The sequence below is a fragment of the Furipterus horrens genome, unplaced genomic scaffold, assembly GCF_987537825.1.
Source record: "Furipterus horrens unplaced genomic scaffold, mFurHor1.1.pri manual_scaffold_17, whole genome shotgun sequence".
In the NCBI taxonomy this organism is placed as follows: domain Eukaryota; kingdom Metazoa; phylum Chordata; class Mammalia; order Chiroptera; family Furipteridae; genus Furipterus; species Furipterus horrens.
In genome coordinates, this window is record NW_028327187.1 from 46,414,091 (window position 1) to 46,428,597 (window position 14,507).

Here is a 14,507-nt window from a genome sequence, read left to right on the forward strand (position 1 = left end):
GTTATGATGTGCCTTGGAGTGGGTTTTTTTGGGTTCATCTTCATTGAGACCCTCTGTGCTTCCTGGATTTGCCTGACTTTTTCCCTCACCAGGTTAGAAAAATTTTCTGTCATTACTTTTTCAATCAGGTTTTCTATCCCTTTTTCCTCTTCTTCTCCTTCTTGTATTCCTAATATTCTAATGTTGTTTAGTCTCATGTTGTCATGCAGTACTCTTAAACTCTCTTCATTCTTTTTAAATCTGTTTTTATTTTGTTGTATTGTCTGACAATTTTTTTCTACATTGTCCTCTAACTCACTGATCCATTCCTCTGCTTCGTTTAGCTCTTTTTGATTGATTCTACTGTGTTTTTCAGTTCAGAGATTGTATTCTTCATTTCTTCCTGGTTCTTATTAATAGTTTCTATGTCCTTTTTTATGCTGGTGTAGTTCTCCATAAGTTCCTGTAGCTTCCCTGCAATTCCTTGTAGTTTCCTTGGAGTTGCTGGTAATTTCCCTGGAGTTTGTCATAGTGTTCTTTGAGGTTGTGAAGGTCATTGAGCTTCTTTATAACCATTTTTTTGAATTTCATGTCTGATAGTTGACTTATATCTATTCCATCTATCTCTCTTTCTGGCGATTCCTCTTTTCCTTTCATTGGGAGTTTTTTTCTGTGTCTCCCCATGTTTTAATTCTTCTTGTTTGTTTTTGTTTATTAGATTTGTCTGCTTTGATTTCCCACTTTCATGATATGAGATTCTTTATCAGAGACCTGGGGGATTCAGTGGTGTTGTCTCTTTGATCTTCTGAGCCTAATGCTCTTGTGTTGCCCTTTATGCCATTTGTTTATGCTGTCTGATTGTATTTCAGTTACTCTTTGGTAGATCCTTTTCTCTGACTAGTTGATTGAAAGTCACTCTGCCCACCTTGTCTTGAATTCTTTTGTGGAGGTGTTGTTAAAACATAAGCACACAACCCAGGCAAGAAACCCATACCTTCCAAAATATCCCCCAATTACAATCCCACTATTGTCAGCAAATGAACCAGCATTAATATAAATATAGATAAATTAAGACTCTTATATTATAGGAAAAACAGATAGGGGTTGTTTTAAATGAAAGATTTATGATTTTTGAGAAGGAAGGTGGTAGAATAATATTATTAGCAAATAGGGTCAAGAGTATGCAAGACAGAAAGTAATATTTACACTGTATGTTTAAAAAGGAGGGGGAGAATGTGGAATGAAGTGAGAAAGTGGAATTGTATAGTATTAGGTTTATATAGCTGTTATATGCTATATGTTTAGTGTGAGAGGGAAGTTAAAACAGAAAAACCAACAGACAAACCAACAAAAATTATAGCTGAAGGATCTGAGGAATAAAAGGTAGGGAATAGATTAAAGAAAGAGTTAAAAAATTATTTAAAAAAAGGAAAAAGAAAGAGAGAGAGAGAAAGGAAGGGGAAGGGAAGAATAAAAAGAAAGGAAGGGGAAGAAAAAGAGAAAGGGGAGAAAGAAAAAGTAAAAATTAAAAAATAAAAAGAAAGAGAGAAAAGAGAGAGAAAGAAAATAAGGGGAAGGGAAGAAGAAAAAGAAAGTAAGGGGAAGGAAAAGAGAGAGGGAAGAAAGAAAAAATAAAAAGATTTTTTTTTAAAAAAAATAGAAAGAAAAAGAAAAGAGTGAAAGAAAGAAAATAAGGGTAAGGAAGAAGAAAAAGAAAGTAAGTGGGAGGAAAAGAGAGAGGGGAGAAAGGAATTTAAAAATAGAAAGAAAGAAAGAGAGAAAAGAAGGGGAAGGGAAGAAGAAGAAAAAGGAAGGGGAAGGAAAAGAGAGAGGGAAAAAATTAAAATTAAAAAAAGAGAAAGAAAGAGAAATGAGAGAGAGAGAGAGAAAAAAATGAAGGGGAAGGGAGGAAAGAGATAGAAAAAGAAAAAAAAAAGCATCGGGAAGGAAAAGAGAGGGAAAAAAAGAAACAAAGGTTTTTACTCAGTTCAACTTTTAGGCACAGTCTCCTTTTTATCTGGATTCGCCCCTGGTCAAAATTCCACGAGTTTCAAATCTTTTCTGTTTGGCTGGTTGGATGTGGGGAGATCCAGCTTGATTCTGGGGTTGCTAGTCTTTTATTCGTGGGCCTACCACCGCTCTGCTGTGAGCTGCATTTAGTTGTCTCCTCTGTGGCACCCTCAGCCCTCCTCACGCTTTTCTAGCAACATTGTTCTGCTGTTGGGCCAGCGTGAGCATGCCAGTAATCTCTGCTCTGCTTTCAGTCGTGTCTCTATTCCCAAGCTACAGCATCCACTCGTGTCCCTGCCTATATGCCTGCGCGTGCCACCTGCTGGCCTGGGGTCCCCACAGAGCCTGCATATCCGCTGCTTTCCTGAATGGTCCCTTTCCTTGCCTCAAAACCCTCCCTTTGTTCGGGAGGGCCCTGGCGTGATTGCTCAAAGTGCTGGAGCGTACGCCACCTGCCGGCCTAAGGGTCCCCCTCCCTGAGCCTGCAGTCCCACCGCAGCTTTCCCATGTGGGCCCCTCTCCTTGCCTCAAAACTTCCCCTTTGTTCAGTAAGGCCCTGGCGGGAGCGCTGCATGCACCTAGAGCACAAAGCTTTCAGTAGAGAGTTGCGGCCAAGGAGGTCTCCACCTAGACTCAGTTCATACAGTTTCTCCCAGTCCGGGTTGTTCACTGTCCTCCCACGCCTCCAGCCTTTTCAGCCAAACCCTCTGGCTGACTCCCTGTGAGACTTCGCTGGTTGGTGTACCCCTGGCAGGGGGAAGCCTCCAAGCAGCTCCTGGCTAACAAGCTGGTTAGCAGCTGCCCCCCTCAGGTGTGGTACCGCAGACGCTCCAGTCCCAGAGGCCCAGCGACTCAGCCTGGTGTGCGCAGCCGAACTTTCTTCCCAACACGCTGCTCCCACACTTGCTTCCCTGTTCGTGCTGTCTGAAATGTATATTCACTCACTCTCTCCTCTCCATGTTTGCACTTGAAGTCCTTCCATGGTAGCAGCGAGCAGATAACACCGCTACCTACTCTGCCACCATCTTCTATCTCACTCCCATCAGTCTGAATTTTTACCTTTCTCCATCGTTGGCCTCTGGAACAGTCGGGACAGCCTATTCTCTTTACTCCACACACACCAGGCTCATTTCCACCTTCTATTTCCATGCTTTTCTCTATTTCTCTTCCACTCTGTGTATCCAAATTCTAGTTTGTGATTCAAAATTAGAGTTCTCTCTCCTCCATAGAGCATTATTTTTCTTTGCCCCAGCCCATGATAGTTATCCCTTGCACTAGCTTACTTAGATTTTACATTATGTACTTATTTAATTTCTCTGACTTGATGGAGTAGATGAGGATAACAATATCATCCACCTCTTAGGTTTATATTGAATATTTAAATATTAAAATAATGTATTTAAAGTGTTTAGGGCAGGACTTTAAGTAAGTGATATCTGTGCTCAATAAGTCATATTTGTTATTGTTTTCATGCAGGACATCACATAGCCCCATAATACTGAGTTTGAAAGCAGCAGTTAGGGTATCTATTTGTGCAATGGATATAAAAGAGGATGCTGTGCCTTCCAGAATAGGTAAAGATTAACAGTTAACATTTGTTGAATGCTAACTACAAACCAGGCAATGTTCTAAGTGCTTTACTTGTATGAACTTGTTGAATCCTTATAACACCAAGAGTTCTGGGTTATTGTCACTATTTCCCTCTACTGGCTATGAAAGAGGTCCAGGGAGGTTGGGTAACTGGCTGCAGGCCACACAATTCATCTAGCAAGCAGTAGCAGAGCTGGATATGAACCTAGACAGTGTGGCTCCAAAGTCTGGACTCTTAACCACTATGCTATCCTCTTGCAAATTGGAAGCTGAAACCCCAGGGAAGGCTATGCCGAGCAAGGAGGACATTTAGAGAAGTGAAGGGGATTTACTTGGAAACTGTCCAGGATCTTAAGAGAACAGAAGTTTTGGGGTGACCTATATCTGTGTAGGATGAACAAGTCTTGGATGTGAACTGGGTATAATTATGCTCTTACTGCTCTCTGTCTCAGAGTAGTTTCAGTTGCATTCAGGAAACCCAGCCTAAGAGTCTGTGGTTATCACAATGACTCACTGTGAGGAAAGGGACGGAAGATAAGGGAAAAAGGAGAGTGGCTTTCCAAGGCTGTGGACACCAGAAAAGCCCTGGCAAGCCCTGGGGTGGTGGCAGTGAAGCTGGAAGATACAAGTCTGCCAGCTGCAGCCTGGCCCATTGAGGGATATGAGCAGCTTTCAGAAACTGGACTTTATAAATTGAGCTTTGAGGTCTTATCTCTCATTTCTTTCTTGGCTTCTCATTGGCCCCAATTTTGTTGTTTATCTGGAAGCAATTTCAAGTGTTACACAAAGCTGGGATGGAACATAAATACTTGGTTTCAATGTAATAGTGCTCAGAGGGGCATTAGAAAGCTTCTCAGAGCCAGGGTTGGGTGAGGCTTTTTGCAGAAAGGGAATTTGTTACAGCTTCCAGACCTTGAACCACAGGAGTAGTTAGAAACTGAGCCTTTGGTACTTGCTTTGCCTCAGGCTATTCTCAAATCTCTGGTAACCTCACAAATATTTGGAATATTAGGTTCCACAAGAAGAACTGCTACAGACCTACAGATCTTATGGGTAGGATACATATAGAGTTTTCCATCATAGGGGATATTAGACAGAACCTCATTCCTAAAATACTCTTCATCCCTATAGCTGTAATCTTACCATTGACACTTAATACCTTTGAGCCTTTAAGTTTTTCCCTAATCTTCAGGAATGTCCATCTATGAATTAGAAGGGCATCTGAAACAGAAAAGAAGGGCATGTGAAGGTCATCTGATCCAACCTAGCTAATCTCTATTAAAGTGCGAATACCCTTTGATGCAGGTAGCATAGTTGAAGTTAACCTGAGGTTTACGGGGTCTCTGAATTTCCTGAAATTGTCTCCAAAGTTTCATGTGCATGTGCATATGTGCATTTTTTCCCATTGAAAAGTTCTTATCAGGCTGGAATGTAGTCTGTTGTATTAATACGTGAGATTCAATGCAGTTCTCTTTTTTAATTTCTTTTTTTATTACTGTTCTATTACAGTGCCCCAATTTTTCCCATGTTTCTCTCCACTGCCCCACCCCCAGCTCCTGTTCCCACAGTCACAGTCAATCCTTGCCCTGTTGTCCATGTCCATGGGTCATTTATATTAGTTCCTTGACTGGCTTTGAATTCTGGTTCTACCACTTACTAGCTGTGTAACCTTGAACAATGTACTTAACTACTCTGAATATAATCTGTCTCTGAAACAGAAAAAATAACGGTACCTAACTTGAGTTGGTATTGTGAAGATCCAATGAAAGAAGGCAGGTCAAGTATAAAACATAGTTCCTGGTACAAAATAGGTGCTCAATATTCATTCATTCATTCAACATATATTTATTGAATTCCTATGCTGTGCTATTCACTATCCTATTTCTGAGAGTTACAGCAGTGAAGAAAAATCTCTCTTCTCATGGGGCTTCTCTTAAAAGTTAAAAAAAATAGCTAAGACTATGATAAGGGCCATTATTAGAGTAAAAAATGGGGGCTGCGGAGGAGAGCAAATTCAAGGTGTAGGCCAGCTACATTCCTTACTGGAGACTCTGGGGAAGAATTCATTTCTGAGCGCATTTCCTTTTCATGTTCTCCACGTGGCCCCCTCTACCTTTAAGCCAGCAATTGTGGCTCAAATCCTTCTCATGTTTGAAATCTTTCTGACTTCCTTCTCTACATCTTTCTACTTTTACAGGCTCATGCAATCACATCCAGGATAATCTCTCAATCTTAAATTCAGTTTATTATTAAACAAACAAAAAAAGACTTGAATAATTTATTTTGTCATGTAATGTATGCATAATAACTAAAGTGTGGCACCTGGGGGTGAATGTTATGAGGGCCAAAATTCTGACTACCACAGATAGAAAAGATATTCAAGGCAGAGGGAACAGCATGAGCAAGTTCACTGAGATGGACTCCAGCTAGACATATTTGTGGAACTGAAAAAGCCAGTGTAGCTAGAACTTTGTGAGTAAGAAGGACAGTGGGCAATGGTCAAGAGACTGCGTTTTAGTCTAAGGGCACTAAGAAGTCATTAAAGAGGTTAAAGCTGGGAAATTACATGATCTGGTTAACATCTCAGAAAGATAATTCTTACTACTGTGAGGAAAAGGAGTTGGAAGGGAACAAAAATGAAAGGGGGACAATTATCATGCAGAATAAAGATAACGATCCTCATCTTTAATACTAGAGCTTCTAAATCTGTTTCAGTAACAGAGCACTGGAAACCAAGAGCTCTTTGTGGAGTATCATAAAATATTCATATTTAAATAATAAAATAACTACAAATATAATTCCATGTTAATTCAAATGGTAACATTTATATTCTAGTATAGGCATATGGGAGAAACATTTATGGGAACACATTCTAACCATTAACTTATTGATTTTCCTTAAAAATTTTTAGGAAAAAGACCATTATTTCTTTCATTTCATTTTATTTTTAGTGTGAGAATACTCTGGTTTTGTTCATAGAAGACATATTCTCTAAGAGGATAGTTTGAAAATCATCCCTAACAGAAGAGCAATCTATGGATGAATAGAGACTGATGGAGGGCCAGACAGAAGACCTGAGCCCTTCCTGTGTCTTCTCCGTCTTATCTGATACTCTTTGCCAGTGGTTTTACTTAGCTATTTGAAATGCCTTATTACAGTGGGAAGAAATATAAGGTCCAAGGCTACACAGATATGAAAAGCCCAGATTCAGTCTAGCTTAACTCATCAGTGGGAAGCAAGATCTTTTGGCCTGATTCCTATGAGGGTCCTTTGGTCCTAGGTTAAAAAAAGAAACTGATCTGAATCTACCTGGCAGCATGATCAGACGGGTTCCCATGGACTTCTATCCTGGAGATCTTTGAGCACAAAGGCTCCAGCTTTTGACAGTTTCTTGCCCTGGCTACTTCCCTCCTGCTCTCTGGCTTTCAAGAATTCTCTAATCTATCCTCCTTGCACACACTCAGACTTCTTTCTCCTATTTTCTCATGCAGCCCGTCAATTTGCCCACCTCTCATTAAGTCCTTCAAATGTCCCATTTTTCTAAATGATCTTCGTTTCCTTTCATTATTTCTCAGTCCCTGCCTCTCAGTATCACACATCTGGGGCTCTGATGGCACATGTCCATTCCTGCCCCTTACACCGACTTTGTTTAGCTCATCCATGCTCAGAACATACATTTGCATGTCTAAAGTCCCATTAACATTATGATTATGCCTTCCCCATTCACCCTGCAGTTTTCTCAACATCACATACATTGAGAAGAGAGAATGAGTTCCTATAGAAGCTGGGATGCAGGTGTCAGAATTGTGAGTGAGGCCTTAAAGGTGGTACTGTTAGATTCCTGAGAGCCCAGGCTGAAGTAGCTAGGAGTGGGCTGAAGAGGCACTGAAATGTCCACTTAAAGATTTGTGGGAGATTCTAAGATCTGAGAAACAAAAGCAATGTTGTCATCCCTTTTGGACAAATCTACCCAGTTTCAAATGAAGTGGGGTCTGTTTAGTGCCCCATCTTTATATTTATTTAGAGCATTTGGGGCTTCTTTGGTGATGGTGGGGGAGGAAGGGTGTTGGGAGAGAGACAGAGAGCACAAGAGAGCATGAGAGAGCTGGAGAGGGCACTAAGGCGGGAGAGAAGTTGATAAAAGAAAAATATTTTCAGTATTTTGAGAAAACATTTGCAGAGGTGTAGAAGTTAAAGGCTAGTCTAGTTCTGTCAATTGCTGTCAACTTGAGATTTCTGCAAAATATGGTTCAGGTGGAAGCTTCTTCTGGTGCCAAATTATAATGGTAATATTGAATTTATTGAGTACTACTATGTGCAGGGCTGTGTGCCAGGCTTTTTAATTGTCTTAATTCATTTAATCCTCACAATAACATTAGGAGATGAAAGTTGTTGTTTTGTTTACATTATACATGAGAAAACTGAGACATGGAGAGAAGAAGCAACTAGTTCAAGGACACACACCTAGTAAGTGGCAGAATCAGGATTCAAGCCTGAGTCTGGCTAACCGCGATGCTCATGCTCATAATGACTATGCTATATTGTCATTGTTGGTCACTGAGGGAACCATTGTAGAAGCCAGGAACTCCTTTCTCATCCAGCTCACCTTGGTCCTGAATCCCTCTCCCTTTCTCTGTGCCAATCCCTATTACTTCCATACTTTCTGGGAGGCCCAAAGCTTAGGGAATAAGAAAGACGTGGAGTAGGAATATAGTCAGTTCACAGAAGAGGAGCACCCTTTGGTGTCTGCATTCAGGCAAGCACTGATGACCAAAGAAATCACAAGCTGTCTTCATGTGAGCCAAATGCTTATTTTGTATTTTTTCACAGAGGAAATTAAAAATCTGTACATCCTTCCACATCTGCTTCAGGGTCAAGTATCTGCTGGATGTGTTAAAGCTGAAGGCTCCCATCTGGATTTCTTCAACTCTTTGTCCTTCACCCTGCCTTTCTCCTCATTGTGCCAGCCCTGTATCCTGCTACTCTGTTCCTTTTTCTGTTTTCATCTCCCACTTCTCTCACTCCTTTTTCATATTTACTTGCTAAGCCATAGACAGAAAAGAGCATTTTATTTTTACTCTCCAGGGTGATTTCCTAGCTGGTCACATTTTCTTCTCTAACTGCCTCTGATAATTATAGTCTCTTGTCAGCCACCCATACATAGATTTAAGATTTAGAAAATGTTCAGTACAGGTAAAGCTGAAATTAGTCCCTCCATTGAAAAATAGTGCGAAATGTGCCAAACAAAAATAGCAAGGTCGCTTAGTTAAAATACTGCTTTCAATTTCTCAGATTTTTCTCAATCTTTGATATTACAAGGCATATTCAACTATATAAATATAAATATAAAATTATATTTGTACTACTCTCTTTCTTTTGGGATACAACTCTGTGAGGTAGACTAGGCATATACAGTTAACTTTATATGCTGACATTCAAGTGACTTGTCCATAGTCATACTGTTACACAGAGGCAAAACTAGAGATAGACTCCAGGTATCTCATCCTTAGTTCTAGAAATATTTCTACTGTTTTATACCCGGTGGATACAATTCTTTCCCCATGCTCTGGATTTCAGGAGACTATAGCTGGGCATAACAAATGGTTGGTGTTCTTGAGTAACAGGAGATGTATAACAATAACACTAACTTTTTTTCTGAAAGCATTCCTGTGCTGTGTATGCAGTTTTTAAATTTAATTCCCACAAAATCTGATGTGGTAAGTACTAATATTGCCCCATTTTGCAGATGAGAAAACTGGTTTACAAAGAGGTTGAAGACTGAGGTATGTGGCAAAAGTACTCCTTGATATCTCAGACTGACATTACCAAGTCCAGGATGCCTAATGGAAGGTATCACTTACTTCATTATAATTTTGGAGTTTCAGTCATGGCATCAAATATCTTCCTCTCTCAATTCCCACTTTCCAGACAGAAGTACCCCCGTCTTCATTTCTCAAACTCAGATGAGAAAATCCTATTCATATTTGAACATTTCCTTCAGACTAAGTGTGAAAGCCATGAAGTATACAACTTAGTAACAATATTAATAATCTTACCTTATATAATCCAGGAATCAAAAGTTCTGGATTTAGTCAAAGCTGAGTTCAAATCCCTTCCATTATTGGCTAATTGACTTTAGCAAGCCAACCTCTCTATTATCCAGTTTTCTCATATCTAAAATGAAACGATAATACTAATCACATTGTGTTGTGGGAATTAAGTGAGAAAATGCTTGTAAAGCACAGAAGAGCTTCTAGAAAATGTTACTGCTATTATTATCATAATTTTCATTGAATTTTCTCCTGTTACTTCTTTTGAAAGTGTTGCTACCCATTTTGTGAGGCAGGAGCTGGGGCAGAGAGTGAAATGACTTACTCAGGATGACTCAGAGTCCTTCAATAGACAGGATGGTTTTGGCCCCACCTCAGGGCTTCAGCTCCCAGCTGCCTGTGTATGTTTTAAAGGACTCCATTGAAAACATATGTGCTGTTTTCTAACCCCCACCCGCTTTCTTTTTTCTTTTCTTTTCTTTTTTATTTCTGTGGGGAGGAAAAATGAAACCAGATGCTGTAGACCAGGGGAGAAATCCCAGGAAAGTCCTGTTTTCAGTTAATTTTGTATATTTTATTGGCATAGTTTATGTCTTTCTCTCAGTCCCCTTTGCACCTTCATTGCCTTCATCTGCACTTACAATGGCTCAGGTGAACAGTGCAATCTAAAGCAGTAGGGGCAGGAATGTTTCCCCTGGGTTTTCAGGTCTGGACTGGGATAGATTCTATGTCCTTGGAGAGTGGCTTCCTTTTCTGTGGGGCTTGAAAATACCTCATTCTTTTGGGCTTCTCACGGTCTCAGATTCCTTCCTTCAGATTTTCTGGGCCTCTGCTGGGGGCAAGGAACAGGCTACAATCCCTAGCCATGGTCCCGTCCCCCTCACCCAAACACCCACTTCCTTTATAACAGCTGCAGCTAATGGGTCAGCCTGGGTGCCCAAACTGCCTCCCCACACCCTTTTCCCCCAGGTAAAAATAAATAAAATGTCAGTGAGCTGATTGCTTTTTGGATTACACCTCAGCTATTTCTTCCTGTTTTGAGCTTTCTGGTTTCTTAGTGGGAACTACAAACTTGCCTTGACTATTGTGGGTGTAATTTCCTCCTTTCTAGCTCCTGTCCCTTTCTTCTCCCTACTCCCTCATTTTCTGGCTTGACTCTCTTATCTTTTTAATTAGGAATTTTCACTGGCAAAAGGTTTCCACCTTCTCCCAAATTAGTGTCTGGAAAGGATGACGGAACAAAGTTTTATGTAACCCAGCAATTGGAGCAGAGAACTGGAAATTTCTCATCTATCTTTTACCCAAAATTTACTATGTGACTGCAAGGCATTCTCAGTGACTGGGCCATTTGGCTTCAAGTAGGATGTATTAGTCACCCTCAAGTTACCCCAAGTGAGCTTACAGAAAGTAGGCTTGCTGCTCTACAAATACACCTTCAATACAAATCTCTTAAACTTTACCTGCCCCACAAAACCCCTTCACATAAAGAGAATTTGAATACAAACAGTAAAAATATATGGAGGGAGGGGAGAGCGGCTTGGAGGGTGGCTTCCCCATATAGAAATTCTAGAGCTACCACTGGCCATTCACATTATATACTACTTTTTCTCAAACTTCAAAAACAACACCAACATTTAACATTTTTGGAATGGACTGCAATGGTTGCAGAATTTAGCTGGTGTATACAGGTCCCAGATCATGGCCTAGACAAATCAATCAGAATAATGGCCTTGTATGGTGCACTTGCATTTCTGTTTGTAATCACTACAAAACAATACTCAATACAACAATGAACAAACACATTGATCAACATCCTTATTCAGTGTAGAACCCTATTCCATTCTTCTGTAGTGCTCTCCAGACCTTCTCAGGTGGATCTGAAATGCATGAAAGTCATTAAGACAGTGTGAAGTGGCAAAGCAGCAGCAGGAGAAAGGCTAAGAAATTTAAATAAAGCATATTGTTTTAGGGCAACATGGCTGAATAGCAGGGGCAATTGCAGAAGCAGTAGACTGCTGGTTGTCTAAGCAGAGGGGAGGGCTGGAAACCTGGTTCCTATCTCCTCTTGGGAGCAGACCTAAGAGACAGATTGTGAGTCTAACTTTTAGATGAAAACAGGGGTAGATTCTGTTATAAAGGAGTTCATGTGTAGTAGGGATGACAAAATGCACTTAGATGTATATTGGTTAAGAGGATGGCCCTCATGCCAGTGCCAGGCCAGATGGATTCAACCAGATCTTCCACTAACCAGCCATGTGTCCTTGAGCTAGTCACCCCTCCCTCCCCAGTCATTGTATCCTCACTTAGAACACAGAGGCAATACACGTAGTTCTACCTACCTAATGAGGACAATGAAATAAGTTCATACATATAAAGTACCTGGCACACATTGAAAGCTCAATTGAAAGGTACTATTTATTCAGTGCTTACAATGTGCCAGACTCTGTGCTATCTTCTTTACATGTATTGTCTCCTTTAGTTCTTACAACTACCCTATAAAGTAGAAGCTATTAATATTACTCATGTTCCAGATGGAGAAACTGAGGATAACAGAAGTTAAGATGATGGTGGTAACTGGATGTAGAAGGTGCTATAATGCATAGGTAGAATAGGAGTACAAAGATGGATAGGTCTAACTCTGCCTAGGGAAATCTGGGAAAGGCATAATAGAGAAGGATACATTTAAAGTGGGTTCTAAAGGATAAACAAGGGTTTATCAAGGGGGGTAGAGAGCATGCAAAGGCAAATGCATGGTAGCTGAACATAGCTGGGGTGCAGATGTGGAAAGAATAGGTATTGGCAGGGAACAGGCCTGAAGGTTGGCTGAAACTCATTTTTGTATGCTATATTATGGAGTTTGGACTTTACTCTCTAGAGAATCATCAGAGACATGGAAAGGCTGCATTCAGCGAGGGAATTTAGGTGTTTGATAATGAGAGACTGTATTAACATAGTAGCAGGGCTAACAGATAAGTCCACTTGCAATGCAGCCTCCACTCTCACCTCAAAAAGCTCACAATACAGTGAAGAAGACAGATTCCAAATAAAAAACAAACCAACAGTTTGCTCAGTGGGAGAGAGACACACACAGGGGCTGGAGAAGCATAGAGAAAGAACACTGTTCTAGGGCTGGTGGTCAGGAAAGGCTACTCTTGAGAGAGACACCTGTAACTAAGTCTTTTTTATTGTTTATTCTATTATAGTTGTCACAATTTTTTGCCTTTGCCTCATCCACTCAGCCCATCCCTTACTCCCTCAATCAATCCCCACTCCATTGTCAATAACCATGGGTCATTCATACATGTTCTTTGACTAATCTCTTCCCCTTCCTTCTGCCATTTTCCCCTCCCAACTCCCATCTTACAGCTGTCAGTCTGTTCCATGTTTCCATGTCTCTGGTTCTATTTTGCTCCTTAGTTTATTTTGTTCATTAGATTCCAGTTATAAGTGAGATCATGTGGTGTTTGTCTTTCACTGGCTGGCTTGTTTCACTTAGTGTAATAGTCTACAGTGCCATCCACGCTGTCGCAAAAGGTAGGAGTTCTCTCTTTCTTTCTGCTGCATAGTATTCCATTCTGTAAATGTACCACAGTTTTTTTTAGTACAGATGGGCACCTAGGCTGTTTCCCACACCTGGCTCTTGTAAATAGCACTGCTATGAACATAGAGGTGTATAAGTTCTTTTGAATTGGTGTTTCAGGATTCTAAAGATATATTCCCAGCAGCGGAATCATTGTGTCATAAGGCAGTTACATTTGTAAATTTTTGAGGAAATTCCATACTGTTTTCCACAGTGCTGCACCAGTCTTCATTCACCCAACAGTGCACTAGCATTCCCTTTTTTACACATCCTGTCTGGCACTTGTTTGTTGATTTATTAATTAATGATGACCATTCTGACTGATGTGAGCTGGTATCTCATCGTGGTTTTAATTTGCATCTCTTTGATGGCTAGTGATGTTAAGCATCTTTTCATATATCTATGGGCCACCTGAATGTCTTTCTTGGAAAATGATCTATTCAGGTCTTTTGCCCATATTTTAATTGGATTAGTTGTTTTCCTGGTGTTGAGTTAAATGCGTTCTATATATATTTTGGAGATTAAATCCTTGTTCGATGTATCATTGGGAAATATGCTCTCCCATACAGTTAGTTTCTTTTTCATTTTGATGACAGTTCCTTTAGCTGTGCAGAAGTTTTTAAATTTGATGTCCGACTTGTTTATTTTTTCCTCTATTTCCCTTGCCCTAGGAGACATATTGGCAAAAATATTGCTACGTGGGATATCTGAAATTTTCCTGCCTATGTTTTCTACTAGGACTTTTATGGTATCATGACTTATATTTAAGTCTTTTATCCATCATGAATTTATTCTAGTGCATGGTGTAAGTTTGTGGTCCTGTTTAATTTTTTTGCATGTACCAGTCTAGTTCTCCCAAAAACATTTATTAAAGAGACTCTTTTTACTTCATTGTATGCTTGTGCCCCCTTTTTCAAATATTAATTGACCATTGAGACATGGGTTTATTTTTGGGCTCTCTGTTTTGTTTCACTGGTCTATGTGTCTGTTCTTATGCCAGTACCAGACTGTTTTGATTACAGTGGCCTTGTAGTGTAGTTTGTTATCAGGTATTGTGATAGCTCCTACTTTGTTCTTCTTACTCAAGATTGCTGAGGTTATTTGGGGTCTCTTTAAGTTCCATATAAATTTTTGAAATACTTATTCTAGATCTATGAAATATGACATTGGTATTTTAATAGGAATTATGTTGAATGTATAGTGCCTTGGGTAGTATGGACATTTTAATTATGTTAATTATTCCAGTCCATGAACACGGTATATGCTTCCATTTATTTGTATCTTTCTCAATTTCTTTC